A 23548-nucleotide genomic window follows, 5' to 3' on the forward strand; every position below is an offset into this window, starting at 1 on the left:
AAGGAACTTTATAGTGCTGGGAAGTGCTTATTTCTAGAGGAAAGTGATTAAACAGCTTGCTTAAGGAAGTCATGCATTCTCTGTCACATTAAGTTTTTAAATCAAGATTGGATATTTTTTTCCTGAAGACAGGTTCTAGGTCAAGCAAAAGTTATGGCCTTGGTGCAAGGAGTCTCTGGTAAGAATGGTGAAAAAATTATGTAGGTTAGTCTCTTTGGTTTTTGCCTTAAAATTCACAAGTAGATCAATGACAACTAAAGCTGAAACCTTCAGATAAGTCACAGGTACAATTCAGGCCCTTTTGTACTCTAAAACCAGAAAATATCATCCCATCAGCATACTAAAAGTAACCTTACATATGTAGATCCCACCATTTTGTCAATAAGGCAATGCTATTTTCTAAGCTAACACCACCGGTTTTTTTTCATCCTGCAAAGTATCCTCCTCTTGTCAGGAAAAGGGTAGCAGCAGAAAATGGATAATGCAGCAGACCAGACTTCATTTCAGAAAGTTCATGGTAGGTTTAACTATGCCCATGTCTGCATTAACTTTCTCACAGCTCTCCATATGAACCTGGGAATCTCTCTGCATGGGAGGTCTTGTGGCAGCCTTAACTGTGCCTCAGGAAAATCCTAGCAGTATGACCTAATAAGAGATCTCTAGGACACAGAACAAGAAGGAAAGAAAAGAAAAAAAAAAAAAGGAGAATGAGAAATTTGGGCAGAAATACCACCTTCCATGTTAATGTCCTCCAAATGCAGGGAGTCTTTCAGTCTGACCTTGTGATGTGTGTGTGTGTGTGTGTGCGTGGAAGTAATGGGAAATCACCCCAAACCCTAAACTCAAGATGATGACTTAAAGGCAGTTGGTTTTCTTCTCTTCTGTCCTTTTCTGCAGGGTCTTTTCCCCCACAGAAGAGGAAAACATGGCCCATGGATATGAAAATGAATGTATTCTTAGTTTTAGTGAAAATTTTTCTTTGTTTTGGGTTAGTACCCTGCTCCATAGGTACCACAGCAGCAAGCTCTTCTCCTCAGACCTGGTGCTGAAGCACTAAAGCTCCATGTTTTGGAGTCCTTTATCTGGGCGTTCCCTTCCAGGGGTGAAGGGCTGCAAGTACTTAGTGCCCCCTGCTGTCTTTTGGTCTCTTATATCGATTTTCTTCACTTTGTGACCTTCGGGTCTGCTTTGACATTGTGCTCTTTCATATGGGAATTTCTCTGCAGAAGGGATTGTGCCTGGGATGCTATGGAGAGGCAAGGCCAGTCACCTATTTTCTGAGTAAAGCTTCCTTTTTGGTGGCTGGCAGCTGTGGCTTGACTATTGCCTTGGACATTTGCACATTAGAAGTGATGATGAAGGTCCATCCACAGATACCTGGATTACTGCCGGTTATTAATCGCTCCCCTGAAATGATCGGGAGTCAGAGGTACCACTTTTGACTTATATGGTGATGAAAGAGAACATAATGTCCCCACCCCCCACCCCCCCTTTTCAGTTACAGTTAATGAAGTGGCAGTGATCTAAAATACTGGAAGTGAGGTCCAGATGATGCCTGGTCTAGGTTTTTTACTCTCTCGTACTGATTAGAGAACAGCTCTGTGGAATATCTATTTAAAAGAGAGGCTCACATGAATATATAAGCAAACGCAGTGCTGTGCCAAGCCACACCCACCTCTCAGACACTGTCAAATATTTTGGAGGGGACTGGAGTCTTTTTTCACAGAAACAATGCACTTGTCTTTCCATATAAATCACCTGCAGTGAAATTAAGAAAAAGGAGGGAAAGAAAAAAAATGTGCCTCTAAAACAAAGCAGCGTAAGCCCTATATTAGGCGTCAGATTGGCTAATTGCTGCCGAAGTATTTCCCAGTGATATATATATATTGAGCAACCACCAGAAATATGAGGACTTAATAAGTAGTGAGAAGAGAATTTATACAAAAAACAGACATAACAAGGCGAAGTTAATTCATCACAACTTTCACATAAGCCTTTGTTGGGCAGTTGGCCAGGCCCATCACATTATCTGTTTGACTCAGTGAGTCACTCCAGCTAATAGAATTTTGCCCCGTGTTTGTTGTTGCCATGGCAATGCAATATTATCAGGCATGTCATGTTCACAGATCAGTAGCAGCGGCGCTGCTGCAGACACACAACAGCTTTCAGCCTTTGACCATAAACAGGAATTCACTCCACAGTCAGTCTGTCAAAAAGGAAGTCGGCTGTGGTGAAGAAGCACTAGTGCCAGTAGTACTAGCCTTTTCCTTTTTCCTTTGTGAGCGCATTGCCATTATCATTAAAATAACCTTGAGTCGTCATGAATTCATTCATTCACAAACATTGTCAAAGAAGGTGCAATAGTTCAAGAGAATCCAGAGGGTCAAAGAGAGGACTAGTTTTAAATCTGTGCCTATTGAACCTGGAAATGACATAGTCTGTTAGATATAATCTTATTCTTACCATAGCAAATCAAGCTGTGTTGACTGGCACCAATGTCCAAGTCAATTCAGCACCATGAAAGGTTACTGGGAGTAAAGAGGTCATATCCTTTGTGGTATTGCTTTGAGAAATAAACTTAGGCATGTGTGGGAATATTTTACAAAGAATAGCTTTTTCACCAAAAGTGAAAAACAAATCCTGCCAGGAATCTATAAAGACTGCAGGTATTTTCTGACATAGCCATATTTAGCATTTAAACCAAAGATATAATTACTAAGCTTTTTCAATATTTTAAATGTTTAATTGGGTCATAAATATTCCACTGGATATTTTAATTGCTTTCCAAAGAAAATGGTTAAATATCTTTTTGCAACTGCATTTTGAAACTGAGAATGCACTCCGTCTTGGGGTTTATAAGGATTCTCATTTTCTTTCCAACATAGACATATCAAATAATAATATGGAATACATGGGAAGATCATAGACCCTCCGAGTTTGATTTGTTTGATAGATTGCACAAGATTTACCCCATTGTAACCTCTTTGACATCAGCTGAGTTGTTCTGATTTACCCTGCTTTGAAAGGAGGATTAAGATTCTTGGATTTAAAATACAGGAGAGAATTTTTGCAAGGACATACTGTTTTTTAATGCCTCTGTTGTATGGAAAGACCTGTTTAAACATTTGTTGCCACATATGTCCCAAAATGTTGTTGACAAGCTATACTGGCATTGAGAGACCCTACACAAAGTTTAGGAATGCATTTGAAAATTATTATGAGCAATAAGGGGCTGATTATTCTTTTCCTTCTGTGGGCTTTAGACTGGTACAACTCCACAGATTTTAAAGCAGTTGCTGCTGAAATTCTGGGAGAAATGGCTCCATTCCGGTAAGTGCTGTTCCCCTTTATTGCCACACTGATTCTTAAGTTACGCAGCTGAGACCACCAAAGTGCTCACATTCACACTGGTGTAAATGAGAACAGTGTTTGGTCCCTAGTATTTAAAATTAAACTTTGGGACCAGTCTTAGGCTATGCATGATGAATACAGAGCAGAAGTCCTGAGATGTACAGCTTTTGCCCATGACCCCTTTTCTGCTGAACAGAATGTCTATTCTCAGCTTGTATTACCACTGAAGTTACATTTCATCCAGTGTAGCAGAATGGATTTATATTTCCTATGCATCTATATCAATCTCCACTTGCTAACATCATGGCACAGATTCTGCAGCCCAGATTTTCTTACAGTCATGAAAAAGACTGTGTCTCCCATGTTGGCCAAAGAAATGCTAAAGTCTAACTTGACTGTGCAATGTATGGCCAAGAGAAGCGCAATACTCCAGTACAAGAATCCATTAATGGCCATGCAATTAAAATAGCCTTACTCTTGTGCTTGACACTTGAACCAGTGCGTGGTAATCAGGAAGTAGAATTGAGCCTTTGCTCTCAACTCCTGTCATGCAGGGGCAGGCACAGCTTGATGATGTCCCAAGGATTTGAAGTAATATGAGCTTCTAACTGAAATCTATTTGCTTTAATGGCATTAGTCTTGTTTTACTCCAGTGAAGCAAAGATCAAAATGAAGTGCAAGGAAGAGACAGCCTCCCCTTGTTTTGGGGAAGACTTAACAGGAAGACTTCCAAAATCATGAAACGGGACATGAGCAGTGAACAGACCTCTGTGCCTCTTCAGATCTGTTTTTAGAGTCATCCTGTTACATACCCATATAAGACAGAAGGAAAGGAAGGGAGGAATAACATACATCTATATCTATATTTTACCTGCTCATAAAAGTGATAACATTAGGCTTATATTGGTTAAAAGCTATTTCAGTGAAATTGATGCAGCCCCTCTGCCTGACCATGCTTTCATCAGGTCCAGAACAACAATTGTCAGTCTGGTTTGCAAGGGCTCTGAATGTCTCGCGCAGACTCCATATTAAGCGGAAGAGAGTTTTAACCAGTGAAATGACATCCAATTCAATAACAACATAATTAAACAGGTGCAATTTTAGTGTGTTAAGAAGGAATGAAATGCACCGAGTCTGCTCTAGTAGAAATCATGGAATAAACCAGTTATGGTTTGGATCATTACATCTTAGAGTAATGGCTGTTCTGTTTACCCCAAGGGTCAGCAGATTTCTGCCATTCAGTGACAATCTGCAAATGCATTATAGCTAATCATGTCAAACTGGCAAAAGAAAATAAGTCATTGACATTTTAAAAATGTGGTTTTAGCACATAACTTTTTTAAAGACTGTGTGATCTACAGCTGAATCAAACATTCTACTCTGTGTTTGCTGGTTTTCCTCTATCACAGTGAAATACACATTTTCCCAGAACTTGACTCTACTGCACACCTTCAATTTTATTTCTTGCATTTGCATGTCACTTTGTATTATTAGTCCAATATTTTCTAACATAACCAAAGGGAAAGAATAATTCTTTCCTTTGACTCTGACAGAAAACATTCTTTCTGAAAAAATAAGTTTAGTAGTTTAGTTCCATATACGAGGGTGCATCCATTTCATGAAGGAAATTCTTACTAGTTAAACCTTATGAATAATGACTTAGTGAAAAATATACATGATATTCTATGGTACTAGAATTTGCAATCATATCATCCACGTGATGTGATATATTATAGACATAGTCATTACTATGTGCTTTCATTGGCAAGCAGATCTGGTAGAAGCTTTTGGGTAAATACACATACTGAAAAATGAAATTTCAAGTCATCTGCAATGGTTCATAATTTTGTCAGGACTATGACAAAAGATGTTGACTCTGAGGAAAGGAAAAAATTCAGCAAGTACTGAGAAGTTTTTATGTAGACCTACTTACACATTGTGCTTCCTGTCTAGCACCTCTGCTTCCCTTTTGTCTTATCTTGAAAAAAAAAAAGTTTTTTGGAATCCCTCAAAAAAATATTATAAAAAAAAATATAAAATAGCCTTCATTTTTGACTACAGCAAATGAACTTTTTAAAATATCTTGTGTTAACAAAAGAGAAATGCGCTGAAAAAGTGGCTTTATAGAAAATGAACATTTTGGGTTCGCAGCTAAGCTCAATACTAATAATTTGTATAATTTACTGGAAGCATTTAAATATGAGGAGGCTTCTAGAACTGAAAATGAAACAAAATATTATTTATCTATAGGCTTTTCCATAGCACTTTTAATACTTTATGTACTTTATGCATTTGAGTACTGACAGTAAGGTCATCTCTTAACTAGCAACTTAAATTTATAAAGGGAGAGAAAACTTCTCAAAAATCTCCTAAGCAAATCCAGAAAACCTCAGATCCAATTACCTTAAAGGAGAAAACAATGTGTAAAGAATATCTGGCTAAATATAAAAGTTACCTCTTAGGCTTACTTAAGTTAAATAATGAAAAACTTATCTGATTAACTGTTACTTGGAATCATTTTCTCCATATATCTTGTGTCAGAGGTCATTAAGAAAGCATCCTGAAAGTCTTAAGAGGCGGAATCTGAGGTTAAACTCCTACTTCATTACTGTAAGTCTGATTGTGCTGAGATATTCAGATGAACAAAGTTTAGCATCTGGTATGACAGCAAATGATTAGTTGTGATCTAGACTGCAAGGATCTTGACTGAAGTCAAACTGCTTGTCATACCAAGTGAAATCATAGTCTCACTGAGAACTATGGCAAAGCTCCTACTGACTGCAGTGGGCCCACAGTTGTCATCTGTGCATTTTGACCTTGGGAACTATGGTGATGCCACCCCCACCTCTAATCATGCATGTAGAGTTCCTTGCTTTTCTAGGTTTGGAATTATTATGCTGAGAATAAACACCGCAAACAATCAAGAAATGTCCGAGGGGCAAAAAAGTAAGGGAAAGAAAGCATGCAAAAAGGCTAGAAGCAAATGATTTTGAAAAGAGAACACAGGATTCAAAATCTGTGGAGAAAAGATGCAGTAGAAGATAATAAAGAAATTTAAAAGGAGAGATGGAATGGAAACAGTAGAGAGAAGATTTTATCCTGGAAGAAGGAGAAGACTGTAAATGAGCCTTGAAAACAGGCAGGACTGGAGGGATAGGACGTAGTTGAGCATTCAGTTCTCATGCTGTGTGTAGGCTAAGCATTTAAAAATCCTAACATTTTAGCAGGTAAAGCTACTGCACAATGATAGTAACGTTTATGCTCAATTGTTCTGAGCCGCTTTTTAACATTCACAGTGGCACATCTAAACAAATCATCTCACTTTTAATGAAAATCGCTGTGATGTCGATCTGTGTTTTGTTTCAAATGTTCTTGTTCGTTCCTCAATCAATGTACAAGGCAACATTTTCAAGTACATTAAAATGAGGCTATTTACCACTGTTATGATAATGATGGCTCTGTAATGTCTAACAAATATTTATTCAGTTTGTCTAAATCGGTCAACACAGCAACATTTCTAAAAATGTTTGCAGCAATTTTAATAATAGAGCCCTATATTGTATGCCAACTCCTTCAGATTTTTCTCTAAGCCTAAACTGGGGCTCAACTACTGCCCACATTAAACTGAAGTATGCTTTTTAGTACAGTTGCTAGCATGCATTTTCATTGAACTGGTTAGCCTCATTTTATATCTGAATTTCACAAGAAAGCACAGTTGATTCTATGGAAATAATGAACTCCAAGGCTCACAGGGCATGTAGTACTCAATTTTGACAGCACCATGAAAGAGTTCATACTGATCACCCAAACAATTAGTCTTATCTGTTTATTGACACTGAATTGAAAATGAGAGAGATTTTGAGTATCAGCCATGAGACACTAGGATTGGAAGGAAATATACCTGTGGACAACCACTTCATAAATTGAAGTGTCTTCATCTCCATGAAGAACTGTTGTCTTTGAACCCACACATTTTGTGGTTATTTTACCTTCTTTTGAGGAATACTTTGGAGAAATGAATGAGGTCCAAAAGAATGATCCATTTTCAACAGAATTTCTGTTTTCCTCAATTGCTCGTTTTGTAGTGTCCTTTCTTCCAATGTCTTTAGAAAGCAGTCTATTAGAGAAAGAAACAAAATTGTATTTACAATGTCATCAAGTATTGTATCGGTTAAGTCAACACAATTATGGTTATGACATGGTGAACTGCCAGAGAGAAGCGGTCTACTTATTTACTAATAAATTTGTTGATTCAGTGAATGCTAAAGCTGTTCACTAATTGTTCAGCATAATATTTGTTATGTACTCTGGAATATGTCTGAGAGGTGGGAAAGAGCAGGGAAGAGACCAAAGAAATAACAAAGCTGAACATAACTTCTTCTCCAAAACATTTTAATCCTAAAGAGTATTTTCACTGGAAACGAATGAAAGATTGTGTTCTTTATACGATTTGCCTCCACAGGAATGTTTCTTCATAATGTTATCTGAGGTCAGGCATTGCTTTCACATATTTTGTTATTCCTCCTATGTCTTACCTTTCAAAATCTTTACGGTTCCTCTACCAATAATAATTCCAAATTTCCTGGCACCTATTGCATAGTCATCTTACTTGAAAAGGTCCACCAGTACCTTTTCCAAAGTTAAACCATTTCTCTTTCCAAATTGTTTTATCATTCTCTGAGACAAAAAAAAAAAAAAAAACAAACCAAAACCAAAAAACAAAAAACAAACCCCAAAAACCAGAAGGGAAAAAAAAATCTCGTCTTAGTCATCTTGTCTTTTATTCGACACTATCAGTTCCATACCTTTCTGGATCTATCTTGTGATGGGAAGACATCAGTGACTGTAATGACACCGTGGATTAGGAAGACAATATGGTGTGGTAGTTGGATTAAAGTTTGGATTAGAGAGAGATATAGGCAGTAGATGTTCTGTCCTTGATTCTAATCTCCTGTGGGTTGTTCCAGGACAGTGACCTTTCCTGAGCTGAGTCAGCACTCTCCTATAATCTGCATTTTACCATTATATCTCTGGGCTTTTTTCAAGAACTGCATCTTAGATCAAGAGTGATAACAGGGCTGCAGTCTGAGATAGGTGGACATACTGCTGTACTGTTTCACCAATACTCCTTGGTATTCAGGGGTGGCAGTTTATCATGCTCCGTCTCATCTGAGTCACTGCTTTCAGACAAAAGCATTACCTTTAAGTAGAGTCTGAATCACCAGCAGCTTAGCCTAGGTTGGTACTCTGGCCAAGAAATCAGAGACCATACATTCCTTTCCTAATCTTATGAGTTGGATGGTTCCATTACCAAAGTGGCATTTAGAACAATACTTACGCACCACAGTGGTTCTGTCTTTTTTTTAAACCTTCTTAAATTCTCTGACCTTTCTCTACTTTGTAAAATATCCCTGAGTGTACTTTACTGTACATTGATTTTAATAAGCATTCTCTACAGACCAATATGTATAATGTTGGAAATGGTATAATACAATTTTCCTCCACTGAAATGGTATAGAAAATTGCACATTTTATACCGACATGTGCCACATCAATAATACAGTTTTTATATCTTATTTGTAGCTATTGATCTCAACAACATAATGAAAAATTGATTGCAATGAAGTGCACTACTTCTTAAGTGTAAATTTCAATGTCAAATTATTTTTATCTATGCTTCCCAATTATAGATGAAGCTTATACATTTATATATGTTTGCTTTTACAAAACTCTGGATCAGTAAATTAGATATGACAAGAATCTACTGGGTCAATAGAAACCTTGTTGCTCTCACTAAAATATGATTCCAAAATTAAATACACTAGTTCCCTTTCTTCATTATAGAAAGAATTAAAGTCTCTGTGTGTGGTATCACCTTCCTGGGCAATTTAACAATTTGAAATAGGGTCCTAAATCTTAAGGGAATATGGGCACAAAAAGTATTTTATTTTGTATGGGAAACCACTGAAATTCATGCACACATTCTGGAACCTACATGGCAAAGTAAACAAGGAGCAGCATATTCTTTTGCTATCTCTTGAGACCTTATTATTTTGGGGGGAAAACATTTGTGTTTGGGAAAACCTTATGTTATTAGGACTGACAAAAAATGAGAATAGCTTTGATACTTAGCAAAGGGGAGGCATTGGTTTCTACTTTTTGCATTGTAAAGATGGAATAACACTATTTCTGCACCTTCTCCATACCCTTTTGGGAAGTTCAGACTGGGAAATTCAGACTATTCTTCTGCTGAGTCACAAGCAGAGGTTACCTCCAGAGAAAGCTCCCTCATTCATTCTGCTTTCTGGGGACTGGAACACTTAATGCAGAATTGCTTCTGCTTGTAGAGCTGCTGGGAAAAATAGCAAAAATATTGCTGATTTAATTAGACACACTGCACATTTCATAATCAACACAAGAGTTAGGTGCCCAGCTAAGCCAGTCTGCTACGTTTCTTCCACTCAGTGAATAGAGATGGGAACATCTGAAACAGTATGATTCATCCGTTCTTAAGATGATGAGAGTGAATCACCTTTCAGAAGTGTCTGTCACTTTGCATTGATGATAGAGGCAACAGAGATGATTAGTTCAGACTAAAGCCTGTATTTTAGGGCCTATGGTTGGAGAGGATGAATCTCACCATAAGGGTTCATATAACTGTAACCAAATTTTGGCTTGTAATGATGCCATAGCATTGTTCAACCACTACCATGTACTTAATAAGTTCAGTTTTCTCATTGTCATGAAGGTAGATTTTGGAAATTTTTGTGGGCCTACAGGTGCAAAAGGGAGATGAGTGGCTCTGACTGTTTTTTGGATACCAGTGAATAGTGTCCCAATTCTTCAGTTTCTCAGTACAGAAACAAAAGTATCTTCCCAAGCCAGTTGCAGATGTAATGCTGACCGGGGAAAGAAAGAGGGAAATGATGCCTAGGGCAGATGATCTGTAGTAATTTGCCTTTTTAAATATTTTTATACTTATATATATATATTATATATAAAATATATAATATATAATATAATATATATTATATATAAAATTATATTTTATATAATTTTAATACTTTTAAAAGGAACTGCCCCAATACTTGGAGATCATCTCAGTCATAATCTAGTGGGTTTTGGTGTCCTTATTAAATAACATCATCTCTCTGCTTCTCTATCTGTTTCTCTTAAAGTGGTATTAGTCTTTGCCCTCCCCAGAATGGATGAACTGGTTACATTTGTTGTGACCAGTTGCTGAAAAGGGAGGAATGAAAAGCCGTTTCACATGCTGTGGTACAAAGAAAACATATTTTCCCATGTATTTGTGCATTGTGCTTCTCCAGACAAAATGTTCTTGATAGTTAGGACATTAACAATACACCTTCCCTATAAAGAATCTTTCATTTTCATAAAAGTTGTGTTCATGCTGAAGTCTATTATTTAGTGGTAGTATTTATAAGGTCTCCTCCTTCTGTTCAGGTGCCTGTGTTCATGACATTTGTTGACATTAGATCCTACCCATCTCTCAAATTTGCTTGATATCTGTCATGGGTTCAAAACTGATCAGAAATCAAGTTGAAAGTATGACTTGAGCATGGTGGCTATTGTTTGCAGGAAAGAACTGCGTAAGTATCTGGTCTGAGATGATGAGAGACATCTTCCCCCTTCACAGTACAAGCCAAATTTTGTTACAAGCTGGCACTGATGATGTGGCTGTGCTCTTCCACGCTAGACAGATATTCCCTTTGGCCCTGTGCTCAAGTGGGCTGTTGGTCCACAGGTTTAGGATATGCTGACAAAAAAATTTCAAGCACTGTTTCAATGAAGGCTGGCTTTCATTGTTTCCATGCGTTTGTTTGAGGATGGAGTTTTACAACTTTCCAATTTATTTCAAGACATCCTGAAGCAAATGCCCTGTGAATCTGCATATTTCATGACTGATTTTTAAATACAGCCCACATAGGAACTTAAAAGCTACACAAATCTTTAAAGAGAAGATGACGATACTCTTACCAATTAGATAATTATTGTTATTATAATTACTGACTAACAATCAATGAAGGCTTCAGTGTAAGCTGGACTGCATGAAGGATGCAGTGGCATACCCAAGTAGGAAGAGGACTTTTTCCTGCCTCTTAGAGTCCTGTGCTGCTGCTTTTAATAAAAGTGCATGAATAACCTCTGTGCACCTAAAAAACTTCTTCCCAAGAAGTTAGTCTGAGCTGTATTGCCACCCACATATACATCAGCCAATGGGGAAAACATGAAATAAATCATAACGACCATATCATGAAAGCTAAGATAATTTCCACATGACTCTCTGAAACCTAAGTGTGTAATACTGAGACCAGGCTCAATAGTGTTTCCATTACCCTAATTAACTTACTGAGGTTTCAAAGCAAAGAACATGTCAACACAGCTGTACGAGGGATGAGCACACATGAGCACTTGGAAGAAATATAAAATATTAAAACAAATAAATTGAGATGGAAACTGAAAAGCTCCAGGAAGAGGCCAAGGAAATGCTACTAGACTTAACCAAGGAGGTGTCATTTGCAATACTGTACTATTGACAGATGGAGGCCCAGAAAGTATCTAAAGTGAAATAAAAACAAACCACCAAACACTGAAATAACTGTGGAGATAATAGATGTGCTGAAATCATGTTTGTAAAGGTAATTATTTAAATGGATGTTCCTCAATTAAGGAAGGTTAAAAACAGCAACTGTAGCCAATGCTTTATTATTTGTTATTTATTATTTAGTGGAGTTTACTTGCAGGCTGAGACTCTTGAGAGAGCTGGCATCAGTGTCCTACATTGCTTGGCCAACTGAGAACATCAACCAAAGCTCAGCTGCAAGACCAACTGCAGCATCAAGGTCCTCTGAGAAAGCTGTTGTCCATGTGAGGGACAGAGAAATATGGAAAGAAATATCCAAAACCTGGTAAATTTGTGGTGAACACTGTCAAACAGCAGAGGAAACTGCTAATTTATGCTTCTGAGAGAAGGTCTCACTTTAACACCCTTAGCCTTTTTCTAAGGCAATGCCCCTTGGATGTTATGATACAAGTACTCATCATGTCTCCTCAAACATGCCATTGTATGCCAAAAGCTAGTGATATACAATGAACTGCTAGAAGGGGTGTGAAAATGTTGCCTTACACATCATCAGATTATGTGGAATTTGAGTTCAGTTCGTAATGAACACAGAAAAAAATATACAGTTACTGGGACTATCTCACCCACAGAAAAATACATTGATCAGGCATACCTTATCAGACGCCAGAGAATTCAATTCTCTGTTCCCTGTCCTTAATGAAAAAAGATGTAACCTAATTCCTACTAGGCAAACCACAGCTGTGTTGGGGTTCTTATTGCATGGATAACAGGCAATAGGACTGAGAAGTCTACAGAATTTTTTTTTTTTTAGCCATCAGGAAATGTAATCAGAATACTCTCAATGTCTAACAGAGCAAGAAAGGGAAAGAATAACTTTTTTGGCAACTGTGATTTGGTTCTAACTTGAGTTGGACTTTTCAATTAGTTGCTCTTTCCTCATTTTCATGAGTCCTATTCAGTCCCTAGGGGACATATTTACAACAATAAATTAAGAAATCAGTTACAGGAAGTACACCAGTTAGCAGCTGAGCGACTGCTAGACCCACAATTTGTGTATTTAGGCAGACTTTACATTGCTCATATATTGTTATATTGCACCATTTTATGCAGACAGCCACAGGTCCTGCCTGAATTGTGTTACGAATATAGTCAAAGTTCCTTCTGGTTTAGTGACAGAAGTAGCTAATCTATTCATGAAGTGATACAGCTGGAGCCAAGGCAGTGGCCATGTAGGAACACCAAGAAAATTATATTGTGCTGACTGAAGGAACTAAGTGATTCTTCACCCAGCTAGGGTAATCAGTAGTTACAGCAAAGTTTGTCTACACCAAATGTCAGCAACCTGTACGGGCAAGAGACAGAAAGTTTTAAAAACTACTTGGTTCACTGCAATTCCCCTAAAGGAAGTCTAGTGGTTATGCCACCAACACCAGGCATTGCTATATCTGTGCAAAGTTCACCTGCACAACTTCACCTGCGTAAAATACAAACATCTGCTCTGGCTATCTATCCTAGACATCTCCAGTCAGTGGAGAGAGGCAAGTACCTTGAAGAATCATCTCATCCTACCTTCTTTAGTACAGGATGGATTGCCCTCAGGAGGCATTGTCCTATTGGTCACAAAGGGCTTCTTGATAGCTATGTGAGACCAGACGCCTCATTATGCCTATGCTTTAAGGTATTTTACTCAAGCTTTAATACAGGGTGTTAATAGCCTTGACTCAAGATATCCATTAATTGCTGCATGGCATTTCTAGGTTGCCAAATGGAAGTAAAATATTACTTTTCCACTGGCCTTACCTTTAACATTCACTGATGTGATCTACACAGCATGAATAGAGTTCTACTATACTCTGCTGTTTCGATTGTCTGCTGCAATTAGTTCAGCATCATTGTTTCCCACTGACTTAGTAAATCATTCAGCAATTCTTTCCCAGGTTGTCTTTCCACATCAACATAAGTAGCAGGATAAGGGAAATGTAGTGAGTTTCCAGATTTAGGTTGTAGATACAGGACTCGGTGGAAATTATTTCTGTCCTCTCTTGATCTGATACATCCTTTAGGAGAGTGGTGACTGTGTTGCTTTGAAGGACTATGTGCAACTGCAGAAGGAAGCATTCAGTGGTTTTACAGTTGAATATCTGATCTAATTTAACTTAATTTAACTTAAGGAAATAGGATGTCATCTAATGACTTTCTATCCTTATCCCTAATTTGTAAAACAGGGCTAAAATGAGTCTCCTTGCTTCACAGCATGCTGCAAAAGCTAATTCATATTTTATAGAACCTTTAGCTAAACTTCCTAGTTTTACTTCTAGAGTTTCAGATTCTCTTCACTTGTGTATTAACTCTCTTGTTGTCATATATTTTGATGTAGCAAATGTCATGTAAGTAAAAGAAAATGGGCATTTTATTAAAGTGACTGGAAAATGTAATCTAGTACTTACTGGGACAACACCTGGGAGTCTCTGAAACCTCCTGCAACTCAAACCTACTTTTTCCTCCCTTTGGGGATTCTCTTTAGCACCATTTTGTTTAGTTTGTATAAGTTCAAGTTTCATCAAAGTAGTATTTATTTGTATAAAACTGTACACCAGATGTCTGCAACCATGAAGTCTATAAAGTATTTTGTTGCCAATGTGACCCTGGTGGTTTCAACAATTATAAACTGAAGCAGGTCTGTTTACACAAGGCTTTAATGTTAAACTATATGCAAACATAACTATGTGGACTCAGAGTCTCTAAGACAGACACATCCAATTTCACAAATATTCCAGCAAATGAAATCTCAGAACTTGTAAGCTACTAAGTATAGCACAAAGAACATGAAAATCACGATGCAGTAGTACTTAGCACTTATATATATAGCACTTTACATCTTCAAAGTACTGTGCTAACAATATCTAATTAATCCTCCTCAACTAATTAATCCTTTCCAGATCAGGAAGCTGAGACACATTAATTACAATTATTATTTATGTACTTATATAGCACCATAGGTGTGCGTGCCACTTTACAGGCTTATAGACCAGTCCCTCACTACTGTAAGCAGCTAAAATTTCTCTTTAATACTAATAGGACATAGTACATGGCATGCAATATTTAGGGGGAATACTTTCCCTGAAAAAGTTTACAACCGTGCATCAGATTCTGCCATCAGATTTGTCCATAAGAAAACATAGTCAAAGGCAGATGGAGATAAGAAGCCATATTGCAATTTTGTTTTTCTTTTTTTTTTTTAAAGAAAAAAATGCTGTTGTGTATGAATTGGTTTTCAAGAAGGTTCAGAACTTGTTCAAGCCTCTCAACACATGAATTATCAACAATAGTATCTATGATGTTAGCAGATTTTTATGTTGTGTGTCTCACCTATTATGAAGAATGAAGAAGATCCTGAAATAATGAATGCTTCATTTTGTGGACAAAAGATCTAAATGTTTATGCTTGCAACTCCTTTCTGAAAGTTAGTCCCAGTTGTCTCAGATTTTGCGTTATTGTACTGGAGGCCTAGTTCTATTCATAGTGCATAATTTCCCAATGCAGCATAAAACAGAGTTTGTAAGAGATATTGTTACTTAATCATTACTTTAAAAATTACTTAATCTGTAGCACCAGTGCTTAAGCAGAAGTAAGTCTAAAATTAATGATCCTCCGGTTCCCAGCCCATTGCACATTCTCTTAGACAAAGGAATATTATGGGGAAAATAGAGAATATTTTAATGGTGATCAGAGTATGACCTATATCCCTACTCAGTTTCTATCCTATCCAGACTAGGAGGACAAAATACAGAGAAGTTCAAGGGCTTTGTCAGGAATAAGTTCTAGTAACCAAACCTTATTCAGGAAAAATAATTGTTAGTAACTTGCAAGGTGGTCCAGATGTGAGGAGATTGCTTCTTGAACAGCAACAAGTTACTCTAATAAACCTGGGACAAACTCCCTTCAACATATAATAGATGGTTTAGAAATGTCTTCAGAAACAGTCAGAAAAATACATGTAAGGGAAAGTATTTTTCAGTCTGAATATGTGTGCTCATATCACATCCTATGATATTTGCTGCATTTTAATCTCAGACTTCAAACCTGTATTTGATGTTGTTCTATGAAATTTTTCATATCAAGTGGATGGAATAAGTCTTGTCTTTTAGAATTTCCTAGGTTGAGGTGTTAGAAAGTACATGGCTCAGCCCTGAGTGAATAAGTTGTAGCAAAAAACCTTTTGAAAAACTTTTCATTTTTTATGTTTGTGTATTGTATATTCACTATTCTAAATTATTCACTGCAATTCTTGGTCTGACAACAATTCAGCAGCAGTTTGTTGTAAGTACTGACATTCAACTTTTGAGCCAGTTTACTTTGTTGTGACTTGCTATACTGCTTCTACATTATAGTTCTTGACCAAAAGTGAAGAACACATTTTGGTTCCGTCCCCCCCCACCCCCCCCCCGCCCCAGCTGAAACTGTAAGGGTTATTTAGGTAAGCAGAATGTAATTTCCTGAACTGGCATTTGTCCAGTATATGTGGTTTGACCTACTTCTAATGGAGATCTGTTTATTTAAAGTAGCAGGGCACAATCAAAGACCAAGTGTATTTTCAGAGAAGGAGGTGAGGAAGTGAAAACAGGGAGAACCAATAAAGAATTCTAATCAGGAATGAAACACCTAAAAGTGTATTGAAACAGTGTTCTGCAGTGCTTCGATTAATCCCAGGCTGTTTTAACTCATGCAACTGGTACTTACAAGACAAATAATATGAGCTGACGCCAACCAGTCTCATGTTTTCATTAGGATAAGCCATTATTACAGAGTGCTTCAGATGTATTGAGTGACAGTGAACTTTCTGCTCTCAGGCTATGGTGGTTGCAGTGCTTAGTCTTCCCACGGGCTCAGGCACCCAGGCTTAAGCCTTGCTTTAGGTTTGTGCAGATCGTCTGCCAACCGAGGTATAAATGAGTAGCGGTTTATTGAGGCTGGGAGTAAGTGTTGCTGCCTACTTCTTTTCTGTGTGTGTCACTGGCTAGTTAAATGGGAATGCCTTAAATACCAGAGTGCGATTGACAACCTAGAGCTGGACCAAAGTTGACCTCTTCTCTAGGCTTCTAAGGCATCCAACTTTGGGAAAAAAAACCCCAGCCACTGTGTTTTCCCACCTACCACTTTAAACCCTAATGTTTCAGCAGCCTCAGATAAAATCTACCTTCCTCTGGCTTATCATGGACCTAACCTGAAGCTCAGAAACACTTTCACTTTCATGAACTTTCTGAATGACAAAAAAAATCCAGTGCTAAGGAATGCATAAATTCTCCATTTCCACCCCGCTGCCCCCAGGAGCTGAATATACAAGTGGGTTTCACCATCATCAGGAGTGAAAGTCCTTACTACCTCCTTAAATTAACAATATATTTGATGCCTTATACTTGATAAAATAAGTCACATTCTCTTGTGTACACATATTATCGCTATTGCACACTATTAGTGATAGTATGTGAATGTAAGAATTCTCACCAGTTGTAGTCATAGATCAGATTAATCTAGCTGTGCTCTAATTACTGCTTTGTTATTTAACTCTTCTGAAAGCAACCAGCTATTGCAGGATGAATGTCACTGCAAAAGTCTGAACAGACTCAAAGACAGCCACAAAGGCAATGTTGATTATAGATCAGTGTAGGAACTAAGAGACAGCTTTACTTTAGTCAGTGACTATCCAGGTATCTATCATGAATTTGGAACAGTGTGTCTAATGAAATGTGGAAATGGAAGAATTGTATGGAGCATGACTGGAATTTGTAAGGGGTTTGGAAGACAAAAGAGTGTGTAAAAATGGATATTGCACTGAGATTAAGGCTGGTGGCTGAAGAATGGGTACAGAAGACTGGGGGAGGGAGAGAACAGGTCACCAACTTAGAATTGTAAAGAAGAGAAAAGCCATTACTGATTTGTGTAATTAAAGGTGACATGGGAAACTGTCAGAGAAGGAAGAAGTCCCTAGCCATACGCTTAGGGGTGATGTAAGATTGGTGGAATGAAAAGAAAAAGGCACATATAAGACAGGTCAGCTTTAACTTGTTCTTGAGACGAATGCAGTGTTGTGTTCCAAGATAAAATACCTAAGGGTGGACCTCTCTTGCCACAAGTGAATTGTCTGAATGAAGGTGACTCATTCACTCCAGGGGAAGAGTTCTATCAATGCAAATGGTGGAATGATGAAAGAAAAGGAGTTTCTGAGAATCTGATCTTTCTCTGAGAATCTGCTTCTTTTTTTCAGCTATCAGTCATCTGCTGTATATGAGAATTTTAAGAATATATGGGCACGATGACCTTCTGAAGATGTCAAGTGGAAGCTGGGTTTTAATTTGTTCCTTTCTTCTTCCTTTCCTCCCTTCTCTCTTCCTCCCTTCTCCCTTCTCATCTTCCTCTTTTCCATTCTTTTCCTTTCACTATAGGCTCACACTCTGGAGTTTTTTTGAGCAGCATGGCAACATATCATCAAAAGCAGCAAGCTCGGAGAAGGTGCCCAGGTCACTCTCCCAACCTGCTCAATGAAACCAACTAGTTCCTGTGCACTACGTGCTGACAGTAGCTGATTCTTTGTTGATAAAGAAGGGTCAACACATATAATCAGATTTGTGCTATTCCTTCCCATGATCAAAAGGAGGAGGTTTCCTCTTCCCTCATTTGAAATCTTTGCTGAAATACACAGTCAGCAAACCTCCCTGCTAAGTGCCTCTACAATTGCTATAGGTTTGCAGATTTTTTTCTTTCCTCCCTCTCCTCTGCCACCCTAGATAAAAACTGAAGCTGTTGGTTCCTATCAAAGCTCATCCAGAAACAAAGCCAAAAGGAAGAATCTCTCTCTACGTAATTCCAATATTGATGAATTAAGACCTAAAACGCCTTTTTGTATTTCAAAAAAACATTCAGAGTCCATGCTTAAAATTGAGATTAGCTCCATCAAGAAGCAGTAAATTCAGCAATAAGATTTAATCTCTGTGGCACTCAAAAGACAAGATTCAATTATATTCTGTGATCTTAATTGAATTACAACCCCCCCTCAAAAGTAATGACATTATTTTATATTTTCCCCAAGCCCAGCTTACTTGGATTGAAAAGAATTAAATAAGCCATGGTTTGAGAAAAATATTGTTTGTTTTTGCTGCCTAAAAATTCACAGCTTTGAGGAGAAGCTAATATCCTTTAAGTAAAAGACTAATATCTATCTCTGGAAGTGCTTTTTTTGACCCATCTGGTTTGTCAGAAAAGTCTCCTACCTCTGATATTTATACAATATCATGCAAATGTCAAAATCTGAATGTCATCTTCAAAGACCCTTTTATGTCAGGCAACCCCTTTATAGGGAAAAAATAAACAATTTTATGTATGCATGCTTGATGCCAGTCCAATTAATAAAAGCCTTTTTTGCTATGCTTGGCTACAAGCAAGTTTCTCTTTTGAAAATGAACAGAGGGAGAATGAGATAAAAGGTCTGTATTGTTTCCTTGCAAATTTTACAGTTTCATTTTTAATTTGTGTTTGGATGTGAGGATCTTGGTGCAGATGGTGTGATAGTCCACAGTATGTTCTGAGAACCTGAAATGATAACAAAGATATGCAAATTGAGAGGGTGCTTTGGATGAAAGCCAGGATATCCAATTTCACAATAGCTGAAAACAAATTGATGTGCCCAGCAAACTACTCAGAGTAGCACTAGGAAATGTAACAGTGCCAAAACAAATTATATTAATGACCTGAGCAGTTTGTTGAATTCTATTGGCTAGCTTAATGTTGGTTACATTTGTCTGCGTTGGCACTTCATTTACTGCACAAAACAACATTTGTAAATGAAAAAAAAAAAAAAACCCAACAAAAAAAAAGCACTTAATGAAAAATCAATCTTGGTAATTGCAAAATAAAGTTATACAAGAATTATTTTTGTATGTGAGAAATGTCCAGCATATTTCATGTGAAACAAATTGAAAAAGTAGATACTTTTGAAATTCAGAAATAAGCATTGAAATTATTTCTATGAGGAAACACAAATCTCATCCTCTTTAATGTTTCAATCTAGATCAGCATTACATTTAATAGTAACAAAGCAAATGATAAAATCTCTATTATTTGATAGAGAAACCTAAAAAGAGATGCTTTCAAAGAAAATATTTGTGTGTAAAGCCATTGTCTGGAGTAATTTCAAAACAGTAATGTTCACATTTTTGCCAGTGTTACAACAAGAACCTGAGCCCTTGGCTGTCATTTCTGTCTTCCTCCCTCCTTTCTTTAAATCAAAGATTCCTGTCTCCAAGTGAATCACTTTAAACAGACTTTTAAAAATTGTTCCTCTCCTAAACTATGTTTAAATGGATGAGAAAAAAAGTCTGCCAAGAATATTTGTAGTTTGACTATCCCTTAACAGTTCATATATTTTTACATGAATAACTTCTTTCTATTTAGAATGAGAAAATCAAAGACAGTTTCAGTTTTCATAAAATCATACTAGCAATGCAGTGAATTGAACGCACCTTTCACATATTTCAGTACTCCATATTGAATAACATATTCCGAACTACTCAGATCCATAATCTGAATCTTTTTAAAGCCTGATTTTGGATTTGATTCTAAACACATGAAAAATTTTTATTTACTAATACCATACCTAAATCAGACCTAGTAGTGGAAAAAATAAACTGAGATTTGATCTTGCTACCCCTGCAGTCAATAGGCTACTTCCACAGCTGGCATAAGAATACCAGAGTTTCAATGGAGAGATACTAGTTTAAGTCACTCAGATACCAGGGAACCACTTCTCTTATTTTCATTTCCAGAAACACCGCTAATCCTTTGTTCACCTAAAAAACTCTGAGGGCATTTTATAAAATACTAAATCAAAGTAAAAATAACAGCAGACTCACACCCCACCCCCCCGAGCCGTGTACAGCTGTAACTTAAAGATGTTATGAATTGGTATCGTATACTAAAATGTGAAGCAGTTACGTATCGCTTGCAACTTTATTTTAATCTGTCACAAGAATGAAAACAAATGCTGGCAGGGAATTCATCAAACATTCAGGACAAAGACAATGTGCCTTAAGTCTTAAATGTCACCCATTATATATACACCTGTATTTGTCCTAATGCCACAAAACTGTTCTTGTGAAAACCACTTGCATGCATATTGCACTTTTGCTGACTTTAGCCTTCCCAGTACAGAACCTGTAACTAAAAAGTAGATAGTTCAAGACAATGTCAATACACTAATTGCAGTTATTGTCATTTCATAGATAAGCATAAAAAAGACCTGCAAAAAACCAAACCCATAAACCAACAAACAAACAAACAAAAAACCCAACCCTCTTCCCATCCAAAAACACCCCCGACACACCAAAACCCTTGGTACAAGCATTATTTGCTGACATTTTGTTTCAGTTTCTTTTCTCAAAACTTGCATGCAGAAGGATCCTTCTCCATGGATGAATTCACCCTGGCTGGCAGAGAGCAATGTTTCAGTAGGACCTGCAGCACCACTTGGCCTGAGCCTGGAGGTGTTTCCCATAGGACATTTGTCATGGAAGAAAATTGATGTGGAGTTATGGTAATTCAAAGGGGATTGACAGGAATTGGGTAAAGAGAGCTGAGAAAGCAGGAGAGAGGTATGTAATCTCCTCCTTCGTCCTCAGGGACTTACTTGGAAAACATAGCCCAGGTATATGGCTCCTGGATCCACACTATCGGGGAGTCTGTGGTTGAAGCTGATAGTCACGGGGTAGCTGCCTCTTTATACGAATAATCAACATGTTTAAAAGGCTTCATGGCCTCCCCCTCAGAAAACAAACCCCATCCCTGTGACAGGATGGCAATCACATATGTCTTCAAAAAAATGTGTGGGAACGACCCACATCCGTTCCTTAAGCCTTCTCCTCTGCTTATGATAACAGGAGGAGATGATCTGGCTCTGTGTTTTTCAACTTATCCAGCATTCAGAATGATTCATTGAGTGAACACAGAAGATTTTAGAAGGTAGGCTAAAGGTGTCTTTACTTGGTGGCATGCCCTGCATGAATATGTCAAAGTTTCTTCACAGCCAGTTGGATGGGGGAGATGATAACACAAGTCAGCCTGGGAAGTCCCTATAGGCTTACACAACTGATCAGCAGAGATGGCAGACAAATTGTATTTTTTTGGAGAAACACCTCAAGAAAAATGTACATACTCTGTTTAGCACGAATTCTTTTTTAAGGCCTGTGTCTCCATTTATTTTGCTTTTCCCCTTATCGCACCAAGAGCCCATGTCTTCCTGAGTGTATTTGTGCAAAGGAAGTGAAGGGAATGGAGAGGTAAGCAACCTGTGGAGTTCACAAGCTTTAATATTGTTCACCACTTTTTATGCAAATTCTGTAGTTTTTTATAAGAGCTTTGTGGGTTTTAGTTAAGCAAGCCCCAAGGGGCGAGTCTACCCCTTGCTTTCAGAGATGCCGGCATTACCTGGCAGTGGGACCAGTGCACCGAATCCCGCTGCCCCGCTGCAGAGCCGGCTTTGCAAAGTGAGGCTGCACCAGAGCTGCAGCTGCTGCCTGGAGGGCAGGTCTGCGAGCTCCCCCCCATGCAGCAGGTTACACTTAAGCACTGCTGGGACCTGCCCCTGGTGCAGAAAGTGCACATCAAAGGGAAGGTCCCACCACAGCCGGTGGAGAAATGCCTGCTCCCTGCCACGGGCATGGAATCAGGTCAGAGAGCGCCAGCCCCAGCTGGGACGGCCCCTGCTCTGCAGTGGCGGGTTGCAAAACCAAGACCAGGGAAACTGGTGGTAGGGAAACTGGGAGCAGGGAAACTGGGAGCAGTTCTTCTTCTTGCAAAAAATGCGTAGAGTCTCTTTTTAGCCAAGCGCTCTCAAGCCTGAGGTGCCTGTTCCAAACACTCTCGTCTCCCACTGACTTCATTCCTCTGCGTTACTCCCACACTCTCCTCAGTAGGTGTGCAGCGCTGTGCCATTTATATGTTGCATACAATGTGTCTGAGAGTAGAAGTTTAGCTGTTCTAATTAGGCACCGTGCTATTTTAAAAACCTTTCTTCATAGCAAGATGAAGGTGTAAGTGCGAACTTGACGCACATTTGTCAAAGGAAATAATAATAATAATAAAATCCTCACAAAGCAATTAATAGCTTTTATAACTGATGTATCTATGTAACAGCAAAGTATAGGTTTTAGATGAGCCTGGAAAATGACCCTTGGTAAAAAGCTCGCTAAAAGGAATACCTTGGAGCTGTCCATCAGTTGCACAGATGCACACAAATCCTGAGCAGCGAGGCAATGTACTCTCTGTCTTCATGCATAATACATACAAAATAGGTGAAGTGGTATGTAAAGTGAATTTTAATTGGTTATAATTGTCATTTCATTTAGTAAAGTATTGTCTGGAGACCAGGATATCAATTAGCACTCTATGGACTCTGTTACTTATGAAAATATGCATATATGGAGACGATGTGCTCTAGCAGCAGATATACTTTAATTAAGAAAGTGGTACAGTAAATTAAAGACCTTTAAAGTATTAATTAATTGGTGTATAGATCAATTCTGAGTATCAACTCAGTAAAGT

This window comes from Pelecanus crispus, chromosome 1 (assembly GCF_030463565.1).
Source record: "Pelecanus crispus isolate bPelCri1 chromosome 1, bPelCri1.pri, whole genome shotgun sequence".
Lineage (NCBI taxonomy): Eukaryota > Metazoa > Chordata > Aves > Pelecaniformes > Pelecanidae > Pelecanus > Pelecanus crispus.